At 41.5% G+C, this 14,007-nt stretch overlaps 1 long non-coding RNA gene across 1 annotated transcript; it reads right to left on the reverse strand.

Moving 5' to 3' along the window:
- Window positions 1–1,437: 1,437 nt before the first annotated feature.
- Window positions 1,438–3,140, reverse strand: LOC145445414 (uncharacterized). Its single transcript, XR_013917010.1, has 2 exons — window positions 2,127–3,140; window positions 1,438–1,650 (listed from the first exon to the last, which is right to left on the reverse strand). It is a non-coding gene; the product is annotated as an uncharacterized LOC145445414 (long non-coding RNA).
- Between the last annotated feature and the right edge of the window lie 10,867 nt (window positions 3,141–14,007).

A 14,007-nucleotide genomic window follows, 5' to 3' on the forward strand; every position in this document is an offset into this window, starting at 1 on the left:
GGGCGATTCTATATATTTTGATATAGCAGACAGGAGGTCACTAAATAACATCATGTTACCGAGTCATACCAAAGGGTCTACAGTTTCCAAGACACCTCATTCAACTCTGCCGGTAAAGCTGATTACGTGAGCAGAGAGGAAAAGAAAATGATACCAATAGATATGCAATTCCCTATCTTTTTGAATGATTTAATCATGATTTAGCGAAAATCTCCGCGGTTCGCGCTGGCTCACTACACAGTACGGCTAATTTCGTGGCAAAAGCGAACAGCGTGATTGAGGGTGGGTTTATCACCCTGTGGTAGCCCAAGACCCAAGTTTGTTACGGGGGGCCTGACGAAGTGCTGTTTTGTTCTTGCCAACGGGTATACGCCCGAAAGTGTTTAATTTATTATTGAGGGGTCCTAACTTTTCAAACACACCTCACCTGTAAATCTGATTCTTGAGCAGTGCGAGGATAAAAATTAATAGCAATATATATGCAATTCCCGATCATATCGGCCGATTCAATCATGAATTATAAAAGAATTTCGCGCTTGGCGCGTCTAGGTGAGTAAAGCTGGCCCATTCCAAGGCGCCCAATCTAAATGAGAAGTACCACGGTAAACATCGGATAGCGTAAGGTTCGGTTCATCACCATTATGTGGGGGGTCCTAGACCAACGTGTTGGGGGATGACGAAGTGATTTGAATCACTGCCATTGATGTCGTGACGGTGGCGCTTAACCAACTGCGCCACTCGCTTCCCATGCGATTATAAAGCATACCAAACAGTATCGACAGTTGGCGTAAGGTAGGTTTACCATGTTGTATAAATCTGAAGAGCGGACACTTTTTTAAAATTTGGAGGGGAAATTGGTAAATGTATAGCTAGATTGTAGTTGGTTGACTGCAAAAAATGGCCACCGCTTGCATTCGATTCTAAATTTACCCACTTTCTAGTAAAAAGGTCGTCTTTCTGTATCAACTCCCAAAATACCCGCCGGCCGTTACTTGAGTGCTCATTTCGTATATCACAGTTCAATTTTAACATAGATTTACCCAAAATTTTCATGAAAAACGACAAATTCTCCAAAATACAGTACACTGTAAAAAATAAAAACCTCGATTTACCGCGAAATGTTTGGAAGCACGGTAGCCAGACATTTCGTGGTAATCTAACATTACCGTTAGTCAATGTAAATTTAGCTTACACTCGTCCGGTAATCTCACTTTACACGCCAGACTGTAATGTTACAGTCACCTCCGGTATATCTAATCTACATGTTCTCCTGTACATTTGCGATCGAGACTGTCATTTTACCGCCTACCTACCTATATGCTGTTCCTGTAAATCAGGATTACATACCAGCTTGTAAATTCACGTACATCCATACCTATCGCAAAGCAACCCGATGCAAAAATACCGCAACATTTTCTTCACATCCACAAAACGACATTGGAATAAACTGTATATTCATTCATGATATCACGATGAAGTGGTTATCGATGGAAAAATATTGCTGCTGGAGGTCTAATTCTTCTTTAGGAGACATGCAGTAACACGAGTGGTCTCAAGAAAACGTGAATTAATTCCACCACCGGCCAAACTTCCAATTGTTTCTTTTTCTCGTTCTCATTCCTTCTGTGTAAGTAGTATCTTGCAGTTCCACTAAAAAGAATTCGTGCGTAAGTAGCTATATAAAGCAAAGTTCCTAACCTGGACAGTGGACATGACATTATAAAGACTAAGACAAATAGGCTAACAAAAATATAACATGTTTTGAAGTACCGGTACTGGCACATTGTGTGATGACGGCTCCGCCTTTTACATGACATAGCAGAGATTCATGACTTTATCTCTGTATTGAAGCAAAAGGTTCCTAATTTAAGGTGGCATGTGTGGCAAACAAATCCAGCAGTGGATGAAAACAAATCTATGCTATGGCCCGAAAATGACATTACCAAGCCAACAGTTTCAACTCCTCCGCAGCGGAGTATGTGGTCACTATATAAGTCGACAAATATCCAAAAATAGAACAGAGAATGCGGCGAATGAATTATATCAATCATGAAATCTAAGTCATCGAGGGCTGGTGTGCAGAGTCAGATATTCACGGTAACAAATACTATGTAGTACTGTATTACCTTTTAAGATGCGTATGCCATTCAGCATTCCTAGGAATCTTCAACGATCGTGTTCACTTTCTTCAAGCACAAGCTTCGCTCCACCCTTTGCTCAAACCTCACTAATGGCCACTGGCCAGACGACACTCGAACGATTTCGAAATAAATGGTATTCATCCGCTGACACATGACACCAATAATATTTACTGGCCACGTTATAATGTTTGATCTGGGTCGTTTTTTCCATACAGAAACATTTATCATTGCATATAGTCCCTTTTTTCATCTAATTTCGTATAAATTGATGTATATTCCATGTGTTGTTCACTACTTACTGTACTTACCTAACCAGACGCTGCTTGTGATGTCACAGTTGTGCGTTGGTTGTTTACTACGAATCTCAGAAAAAGCAGTCACCTAATGTAACCTATTACAGGTCGCCTTGTCCGCCATTAACAAATGGTTAGCTGAGCATGCGGTGCTGATATTTCTAGTTTCCCCGAGCAATATTATACATCCTGAACTAATTTTCTAACTTATCAGCCTTATCCGTGACAACGAATGTAACCAGCGAGACTGGCCGTATACAGCCATTGCCTTATAATATAATATGGCTACGGTGTACCACATTAGCTACGATCGTCAGTTATTTCTTGTACCCTACTAAGCTTAAATTGATACTAGGGCCAACAATTTCGGCATGACAGACCCCAGTCTCGCAAACGAGGTTCAATCAGGTCAAATCACCTCTATAGAATGATATATCAGTAACATTCAGTTTTACGTATACATTGGCTGCAGCGATTTTGAAGCTAATCAATTTTGCCAATAGCCCGGTAAACTGCAGTAACGAGTAACTGTCAGTAATTTTGCGAAGAAATTCTGGTAACTTACTTTACAGCTATATTAAGGTAATATTACATATCAAAATGTAAAATGACAAGCTACGCACAGTAATTGGCTGCGACCGGTAATTTGTGGTAAAATTTACAGAGATTTCCCAGTAAATCTACCAGATTTTTTACAGTGTACATTAGGGCCTCCTCCGAGGAAACTTTAAAAAAGTTAAAAAAAGAGAACAAATCTTCTTAAAAGAGGACATATGGTAACCCCGCTCAGGGTAAGGCAATGCAATACAGTAAACAGTGAGTAATACTGCACTTAACAAACTTTTCGCACCAGCTGTAGCATATTTCTTCGCGGTAATTTACGGATATCTTATCTGATTTCACTGTTAAGTAGAATTTAATTAAAATAAAACCTCTATGCCCAATATATCAGCTATTGCGACTAAGAGCCACAGGTAGGCCTATCTTTACTATACCCCAAGTATTCGCTTTATTCATTATTTAGGGATGTAGTAATATGCAACGGAATCATCAACGGATCGCAGTGAGCCGTCCGATTTGGCCGTGTCCGCACCACTGTGGAACACTTTAGTCCAGTTGTTCTCGAGTTTTATTTAGACACGACCCCCTTTAATATAATGAAAAATTTCACACATCCCCTTTCCCCTTATCGTCTTATCACAAAATGCAACAAGAATGCTAGCAATCCCAACGGATCGTTTGATGGCATGGAAGGTTATGCCGGTTGATATGAAAACCATCAAATAAAAAATTTGGACTACGCGCGTTGCACAGAGTAAAAACTATGAATTGGAGGTAAATCGCCTCTAGCGTGAATTTTTTCAGTTGACCGGATCTTCGCGCTCTCTTCAGATGATTTCACGCCCCTACCCATTTCACCCCCGACTCGAGTCACGTTTTTCAGATGACTCGACTTGACTCGAGTCATTTTCTCAAAATACGGAAATGACTCGACTCGAGTCAATTTGTGTATTGACTCGACTTGGACTCGAGTCATTGTGCATGACTCGAACCAAGTCATATGACTCGAGACTCAGACGGCCAAGACCGATGTTTCATTGTAATTTCGAGGAATAGTACAGTATTCACACTATTGGGATTTCGTCTATTGGTACTGGTACTGGAAAACACGTCCAGAAACTGCTAAAAATGACGAAAATTTGTATAATATAAATGCGAACCATTCGATATCACCAAACAGAGTCATAAAAAGTGGATTTAACAAGCCTTTAACTGTAAACAGGGAAGTCAACATAATGACTAGGACTGGACTCGAGTCATAATACCATGACTCGGACTCGAACCTCTGCTCGGTGACGTGGACTCGGACTTGACTCGGTGGTGAATTGAAAATGACTCAACTTGACTCGAGTCACAACTATAAAACTGAGATTGACTTGTGACTCGTAGCCTTGTGACTTGGTTACAACCCTGCTAGTTTGAGAACAACTGGTCTAGTCTGATTGCAGTAGATACGATTCAACACTACTCGGTGTCTCATCATTTTATTTTCAAATTCTTATTGCATTTGCTTGGATCTCTACAAAGGATAAATTAATTTTTCTTATGGATTATGAGTGCGTCGGTCTCAATCATGTCGCAGACTCACTTGTGACAATTACGATCCTCATTCAACCGTAACTTCTAATATTGATGTGGTCTCGACTTGCGACTTAACTTATTACAAGGGGATTTCAAATTGCGAATAGGGTGGTCGTGAGGGAAGTGCAATTGTTCAATGGACATAATTTCAGAATTGAGATTTTGACGCGCATACTTAACCAAACGCTCTTAAACAAAGTCGATTCGTAGCGTTGCCTTAGTTGACTAATTGAAACGTATAGCCCAACAGAAACTGCCCAACATTTTTTTGCTGGCATGTCCTCCATGTTATTACCACAGACAATATGTGAAGAACATTGCCGATCGTTACAGAGCCTGTTTTAACTTTAAATGCCTGTTAACTGATCCTCACATGTTTTTTCCGATCGTAGAATTTGTTGTGTAGAGTTGACGATCCGATTATAGCTAGCCCATGCTTGGTGCTAAATACCATTGTAGTCCGGAATCTTGAAACCCCTCTTACATATATTCGGAGGTGGTGAAAGTAGTCAAGAGAACTACTGAAGTAAAAGTGGTGTAGCGTAGCTAAAATCTACTCAAGTAAGCAAAAAGTAGTTTTAAGCAGCAGTCGTAAATATGCTATCGTGGGCTGTCAAAAGTCGGAAACTGAGAAATTCGGACGGTGCAGACAGCTACGTTCGTGCTGCTCAGTACAAAGTCTCCACACATAAGAATTAGACCGCATCTTGGGATGCATGTGATAGTTTTGCGTTGGATGAGCGGCTCTTAACTTCTGTTTACCCGGCATTGGTTCTAAAATTTCTTTTAGACCTGCCCCCTATATGATAGTGAAAAATTCCGAGCTCCCCTTACCGTCATATCACAAAAGCAAACCTGAATGCTAGCAATCCCAACGCATAGATTGATTCCATGAAAGGTTATGACTGTTGATAAGATAATTATCAAATACGAAAATAGGAATATTTTCAGCTGAACGTTACTTTGCGCCTCCTTTCAGATGTTTCCACGCCCCCCCCCCCCCCCCCCCCCAGTTTGAGAACCACTGCACTACATGGATGGAGATTTGCAATTGAACTCTCGAATAGAGTTCACATGAATGTTTCCCTCGAAGCAACGGATGCCTTATCACTAGGGCAAGTTATTCTTGCTGTCAAATCCGTGGTAAGTTGCATTTATGGACTATTTAAAATTATTAAGGTATGAGATACATGAATAGGGTCCGCATCCAAGTCACTGTAGCAAAATTCAGTAATGAAGACTTCAAAAAAATTACCAGCCTGAAAAAATTGGCTCTCTTGCCTGAATGTACGACAAATCAGACTGGACTTCAAATTTGAACGGCGGTGTAATAACCAAGCTATCTATTTACATATGGTGCCAAATATATCCGGAAAATTGGTAGTTGCATGAAAAATCGGAAATAGTTGCAAAAATTCATGAAAAATCGAAAAAGTTACAGAAAGTTCCATGGAAAAACTGTTTGTTTGTTTTGGGGGTATTCATGGTGAGTGTCGACTACTATGGCCATATTCTTCTTATTTTCCGTAACTGCCGACTTATAGCACGGCCTATCTCTAGGCTTTTGTAAGACACCGCTGACGCGGATGAGGTTAGGTCAGTGGTTCCCAAACGGTGGGGAATTCCCCACTGGTGGGGAATTCAATGGTTTCTGGTGGGGTATAGACGCATTTGTTTAAAACTACAGCACAGTCTACATATTCAAAGAGACACATGCGCAATTATCGTTGCCAGTTAACTGCTCTGGAATGTATGTATCGAAAAGTATACTGCGTGTGTTGTTCACAAGACCGTATATTTAACTCTGGATGGTGTATAATGGCGTCACAAACACTTGCAGCACGACTAGTTTGACGTGAAATAACGCTTTCACGAAATTTGGAGCTTTACTGGTATCGGTTCACAATACGTTTTATGTTGCCGTTATGGGCGATTGTCTTGCGTACTGGTGTGGTTGTGTGTCTTGTGTAGTCAAACCAGCAAATAGCTGTTCTGTGATGACAAAAGTGCTAGGTAGTGGGGAAAAGGACCGCAACTGCCGCACCCCAAACCCCCCAATTGGAGGGGGCGAGCTCGAAGGGGCCCAATATTATTTCGTGAATTACCATATATTAAATATTTTTTTTAAGTTATGCCACTTTTTCAAAATTTATTTCCGCTGGGTGCACTATTTTATTTTGCCGGATATCTGATTATTAGGTACCCTTTTCCCCCAAGAAAATGCGTAGAATTTAGAGAAATGGAGACTTCAGCGTCGGCCATTACTGCGCCACGACGCACCAAGGCATATGAAGTTATAGCCCATGAAACATGAAACTTCGAGAAGTGTGCCAGAATGATCAGCAGCGTGAAGACCTTGGCTGAGAAGGAATGCCCTTGTGGTGACCCAAAACTTCAATATATATACAATATACATATATGATTAATTGGCTAAATAACTAGCGCCGAATGTTCCTGTCCTGGCGATCTGAACCCCACGACAAATGATATCCCACAGGGAAAAATTATTTGCCAGTAAAGCAATAGCTATTTGAAATCGTGTGTGCCTTTTAGTTTTGACGATTTCCATATCTTTTGACGTAGCAGATATAGGAGGTCAAGAAATAGCATAATGTAACGAAGTCAATATACCAATGGGCCGCCCGAAGATGTTCAATTCTCTTTTAGGGGTCCTACCTTTTCCAATACACCTCACTCACCTCTACCGGTAAATCTGATTACGGGAGCAGAGAGGGGATAAAAATTGATAGCAAAATATATGCAATTCCCGATCATATTTGCCGATTCAAACACGAATTATATAAATTTTGCGCGCTTCGCGCGTTTAGTCGAAATTAATAGCGACGCACCAAACATTATAACTAATGTAGCTGATAAGTTGCAGTGAAAAAGCGTACAGGCTCAGCGGGGTTGATGGGGTTCTGAGGGCCCAAGACCTACGTTTTTATCAGCGGGGCTGACAAAGTGCTGTTTCGGTCCTGGTGGGGAATGAAGGCCTGGAATAAATCTGAAGTGGGGAATGACGACAAAAAGGTTGGGAACCACTGGGTTAGGTAAACCTCCAACACTTAGGTATCGGAATTCGGAAGTCGACCTCGGTCGGACTAGAACCCGCACCCATTGGTGTTGCAGCGCTATCTCGCCACCGCACGGACAAACTGTAGAGAAGCTGCAAAATGTTGCAATTTAAGAATCCTCCAAACAGCTTGAAACATCATACTACATAACCTCTGAGTACTTAGGCAGCTGCCGGAAGTTGTAAAATAAGTTGCAAAAAACTTGTCCTACATCAATCAATCATTCAACAATGAATTTGATAATCAATTACGCCAGCGCAGGTCGCCATTATTTAGCGGAGCGCATTAATCTTTGGAGGCGGTTTGAAATGTCCGTCCTGAAAATCATTGAACATGATGTAAGAGTTAGATTCATTGATTGTATCATTGGATTAAATATTCTGACATCGCAACTTCAGTTGGTTTGGTACAAGACATGCAATGTACATTGTACAGCAGTGGTTCTCAACCTGGGGGGTTGCACCCCGTCTTGGGGAAGGGGGGCGTGAAACCATCTGAAGGGGGGAGCGAAGACGCAGTCAACTGAAAAATTATCTTGCATTCTGTGAGATTTACCTCCAATTCGAGCGTGTTTCTATATATATAGACTAGTGGTTCCCAACCTTTTTCGACTCATCGCCCCCTTTTCAAACTCCACACCGATCATCGCCCCCCAAATATTGGGAACCGAAAAATGGGGATACAGACCGAAATCACCGGCGAATCGACTAAGAAAAAAGGTCAACTTTTCGGCTCGACCTCGAAATTACACTCTTCCAGCTAAATTTTGGTGATTTGACTTTCAAAAAAGGTGATTTCTCCGACTTGATTCCCAAAGGACCGTAACAGCACTTCGTCACCCCCTCCCAATACGTTGGTCTTGACCCTCCTCTATAGGGCGATAAAGCAAACTTCTGCATCCCTCAGACCCAACTCCCCCGACACCTCTTTACCGCTACTTCTCAGCACAAATTGTTGGACTCTTTAGTTGGTCGGCTTAATTCGCGCGAAGCGCGAAAAATTTCTCTAATTCATAATTGAATCGGTCAATATGATCGGGAATTGCAAATATATTGCTGTCAATTTTTTATCCTCTCTTTGCTCATGTATTCAGATTTACCGGTAAAGCTGAGTGAGGTGTCTTGGAAAATGTAGGGCCCGTAAATAATAATTAAACATACTTGGGCGGACCCGTGGGTATAATGACTTCGTTACGTAATGACATTTCGTGGCCTGTCTGCTATGTCAAAAGATATTCAAATCGCCCACACGTACTAAACTAAAAGACGCACACGATTTCATATTGGTATTTCTGCACTGGCAATTAATTTTTCTCCTCGAGATGGCATTTTTTGTTGGGTTCTGATTGCCAGGACAGGAACATTTGGCGCCAGCCATTTAGGCACCTATGGACAATTAAATATATATGTATATCATATATATATATCGAAGTAGGTCAGCATAAAGGCAGTCCTTTTCCGTCAAGGTTTTCTCGTTCTGGCACACTTCTCGGAGTCGCATGTTACATGGCCTGAAACTTCATATGTCTTGGTGCGTCATGTGTCAATGTGATAAAATGGCTGACGCCGAGATGCCCATTTCTATACCTCATGCGTACTATTCCTTGGAGCAAGGGTATCCAATAAGCAAGAAAAATGCGACCAGGAAATGGCGCGCAGAGTGAAATTTTTTTGAAAAAGTTGCCTAAATTTCCAAAATAATACTCTATAATTAATGTTCACGAAAAAATTGTGGGCCCCCTTCGTACTCGGGCCCTCCATCTCAATTGGGGGTTTGGGTGTGACAGTTACGGTCATGGACGCCAATATAGCCATTTCACCGCGCCATCGCCCCCCTATCGCCCCCTTCGTCCGTTTTCGCCCCCTATCGCCCCCTTGGCTATTTCGCCCCCCTGAACCGACAAATCGCCCCCTGGGGGGCGATATCGCCCACGTTGGGAACCACTGATATAGACCGAATTTCATATTTTTGAATTCTCTCATCAACAGTCATAACGTTCCATGCCATCAAACAATCTGTTGGAGTTGCTAGCATCCCGGGTTGATTTTGTGATATGACGATGAAGGAGGCGCGAAAATTTTCACTATCATAAAGGGGGGCATGTCTAAAAAAAGAGTAAGAACCACTGTTTTACAGCATGCATATTAAAAAACTCTTTCCCCACTTCTCTGTAGTCATAGCACCCTATTCATCAATGAATTGTTTCAAGCTGGCATAGAATGATTATGGAACGTGGAACTAAAACCCCAATCACACATTGGATTCGGCGATTTGATCATTGTGTTTCGCGACGCGAATGGAGAAGCAGAAGATCATAATATATACCGGTGTTTTAGCCTATGATCTACCAGAGCCCTAACTGCCGCACCCAAACCCCCAATTAGAGGAGCTCGAAGGGGACCAAGATTATTACGCTGGTCGTTTGTTCGAGGATATTTATTCAACTCGAAAATTTTCGTCGCGCCTTGCGCGATTAACTGTCCCTGCAGGTCTAGATTTGAATATCATGAGGAAAGTAGGAGACCAAATGCACGTAATTTAGATTAACACGCATATCGGCGCCGTCGATTACCACGCATTGAACAGGATTATGTCTTCAAGATAAGAGGTTGGCCATTGCTCATTCTCAAACCGGAAAATGGACCACGGCCAAGAAAGGGCTGCGAACCCCTGGCCTAGAAATACCGCCAAAAATTAGAAGTTTGCTGGTACGCAGCAGGAGAACAATTAAATGCGGAAATTATTTTCCGCTGAAAGCCAAACAGCCAAGCGAAAAGCCATAAACAAATCAGATACCACACCCCTAAAATTTTAACGACAGTGAATTAGTCATGCGATCTATGTACATAGCTGGGCTCTGTCGTGCTTAGCTGGAGTTATTGAGCTTCTAGACTTCATTGTATCATAAAGTACATTGGGATGCAGCTAATAAATTACATAGCAAATCAATCAGAGAACCATACTAGAAATAGTTTTGCAGCATATTTTTATAAATCAATACTTTAAATTTCGCGCAATACTTGATAAATGTTCCAGCAAAAAGCGGCATGAATAAAAAATTGAAAAATTTGCAATATAAAATTACTGCAAACAGCTTAAAATATCATACTTAAATAACTGGTTGGTGGTACAGAACTTGAACTCGACTTTCAACATCACATTCATAATTATATTGACTCGAAGAACTTTTCGCGCGCCTCTTATCAAGAGCAACCGGTACGATAAAGAATACGGAACAGAGTTGGATTAAAATCTAAATTGCGAATTTTGATGCAATAATGAAAGTTTATAAATAGCATGATTGGAAATTCAACCTACAACAGTGGTTCTTAACCTTGCCCCCTGCTGGAGATTTTGAAGGGGGCGGAAACGCCCAGGGGGCGATATGGGGGGCGGTATGGGGGGCGCAGGAGAAAAATGGCTTCGCAGTAGATGATGGGGAGATAGGACATATCCTTAATGAGTATTCAGAGCAAATTAACACCGAAAACTTCGTTATATATAGCCTTCAAATAGAAATAGGTTTAATTGTCCATGGCTGCTTAAATGACTGTCACTTAATGTTCCTGTCTTGGCAAACTGAACCCCAGAAGAAGAATTCCATCCGGCAAAGAAAAATTATATACCAACGAAGAAATACCAGTTTGAAATCGTGTGCGTCTTTTAGTTTAGTAGGATTGGGCGACAGGGATATTCCTGTTGGGCGATATCCCTGTTGGGCAATTCTATATTTTTGGATATTGCAGACAGGAGTTCACGAAATAACATCATGCAACGAAGTCGTACCAACGGGTTTGCCGGCCCGAATATGTTTGATTATTAGTTACGGGCCCTACAGTTTCCAAGACACCTCACAATGTTTGCTTTAAGTTTAGAGGAGTCTGCACACACTCAACAACTCACTGCGCTGAACCATGGAAAACAGTGCGTAACGACTAAAAAAAGGTCATAACTTCGGATTTGTTGTGGGCAACGTAGATTTTCTGTGCGCAGATACCGTGTCAGCACTGTGCGCGTGCGCAGCTTAGAGGGAACATTGCAACTCACTCAGCTCTACCGGTAAATCGGGCAACGTGAGCAGAGAGAACAAGAAATTGATAGCAATATATATGCAATCCCCGGCCTTACTGACCGATTTTAGCATGAATTATCGAAAGTTTTCGCGCTTCGCACTGGATCGCTAAACAGTACAGCTGATTCCGTGGCAAAAGCGAACAACGTGATGGGGGCGGTCGTTTTATCACCCTATGGGAGCCCAAGACCCAAGTTTTTTCGGGGGCCTGACGAAGTGACGTTTCGTTCCTGCCAACGGGTATACGCTCGAAGATGCATAATTTTTATTAAGGGGTGCTACCTTTTCAATCACACATCACTCAGCTTTACCGGTGAATCTGTTTACGTGAGCAGACAGAGGATAAAAATTGATCTCAATTTACATGCAATTCCCGATCATATTGACCAATTCAATCATCAATTAGTGAAATTTTTCGCGCTTCTAGGCGAGAATAGCTGGCCCAGTAAATGGACACCCAATATAGATACCTAGTATCAGCAAATAGCGGACAGCCGAAAAGGGGTCCGGGGGCGAAGTCGCCCGGAAGTTTGGTTTATCACCCGATCGGGGCCCATTACCAACGTTTTCTTGTTTTTTTGGGGGGGGGCTGAGGAAGTGCTGTTACGGCCCTGGTAACTAATAATTGTACCTACGGGCACGCCCGAATATTTTTAATTATTAATTACGTTCCCTTTGTAACAGCTCACTCAGCGCAACTGGTAAATCCGATTACGTGGGCTGAGAGGATAAAAAGTTTATAGCAACTTATATATGTAATTATCACCTATTCATTCATGCATTATAGAAAATTTCGGTACCTAGGGCGACTAGGCCACACAAACTTTGCTGACCATCGAAATCACGCTATGGGGTTCGTGAGGGCGACGCCCTCAGAAGTCTGGTTTATCACGCTATGGGTGCGTAAGGCAATCGTTTTTAGCGGGGTTGATGAAGTGCTGTTACGGTGCTGGAGCACGATAATTTTTAAAAGGGGTCGCTGGAGGAAAAAAGGTTAAGAACCACTGACCTACAATATAACTTATATAGTATAGTACAGAGGTCTCAAACTCAAATGTCCTCGCGGGCCAGTTTTGCGGTTTCGACGACGCCGCGGGCCGCAGCATTTTTAGGGGTATTCTATGTGTTTCCAAGTAGGCATTATTTGGCGGGAATGAATTGTCCTATTGAAAGTGGGCCGATCCATCAAACACCCATCGTCAATATGTGATTTACTCTTGTATCAATTTAGACTTGCCACGCAAAGAATCATCACATTTATAAATATTTAAATAAAATTGTTGTTGTACTTGATTTATATTAATTATAAGATATAGACACCATATGATACCATCATAAAAGCTATCGCGTGATAATTTTGCAGCTACTATGAATATTTTGAATTTAAGAGTTTGATAAATAGAAACCGATCTGATATCAAAACATTTTTAGGTTGAGCATTGTAATTCCAATCCATGATTCGAGTATACTTCTGATAAGTAGGCTATTCATCTCGTGGCCAACTATCTTCAAATATAAGAGCAGAAAAAACATAGATACAATATAAATATAATATTGAATGTGTCCTAGTGATTGAAATGTCGGAACGCCGAACGGTCAATTGCTGTTATATCGTTGAAGCGTACCACTGCGGCACTCGGCACCTTTAAGTGGCCTAATAATATGATTTAGCGACCAAAGATCTAACTAGCAGATTGCCAATGGTTGCCATAACTACTTGTTTAGTTAGTGAAATACCCAGCTGCGCCCTTCTGATGTATATTACTATTCCCCTGATACGCGATTAGTTTGTTGCGTCCATGGTTCTAACAAATTCATGGCATTCCAAATCACTCCGAGTCCACTCGAATCATTTTTATTTTGCCATCGAGTTAGTCCGAGTCTGAGTAACTCTAAGATAGCTCGCGTCCAAGTCCAACTCACAAATTTTAGCCACTTATAGTCTAAGGGTCAGCTTTTGTGATCATGAATTGGAAATGTGGCGGAATAGTGAATCTTCCACTGCATGGTAGCGTTTGCAATTGATGTGATCACGAAGTTTGATGAATAGTTTCAGGCTTCCGGATCAATTTAAGGGGGAATTATCATTTATATTTATTATATTCATATTTATTCATTTATAACCTGAAAAGATATATGTGACACTTGTATATTGTCAAATTAATAAAAATCCAAAATGTCGTCGCGGGCCGCACGAAATGCCCTAGCGGGCCGCGTGTTTGAGACCTCTGGTATAGTAGTATATACACTGTAAAAAATAAAAACCTCGATTTACCGCGAAA

This window comes from Botryllus schlosseri, chromosome 8, assembly GCF_051294905.1.
Source record: "Botryllus schlosseri isolate E-star chromosome 8, Bs_hap1, whole genome shotgun sequence".
Lineage (NCBI taxonomy): Eukaryota > Metazoa > Chordata > Ascidiacea > Stolidobranchia > Styelidae > Botryllus > Botryllus schlosseri.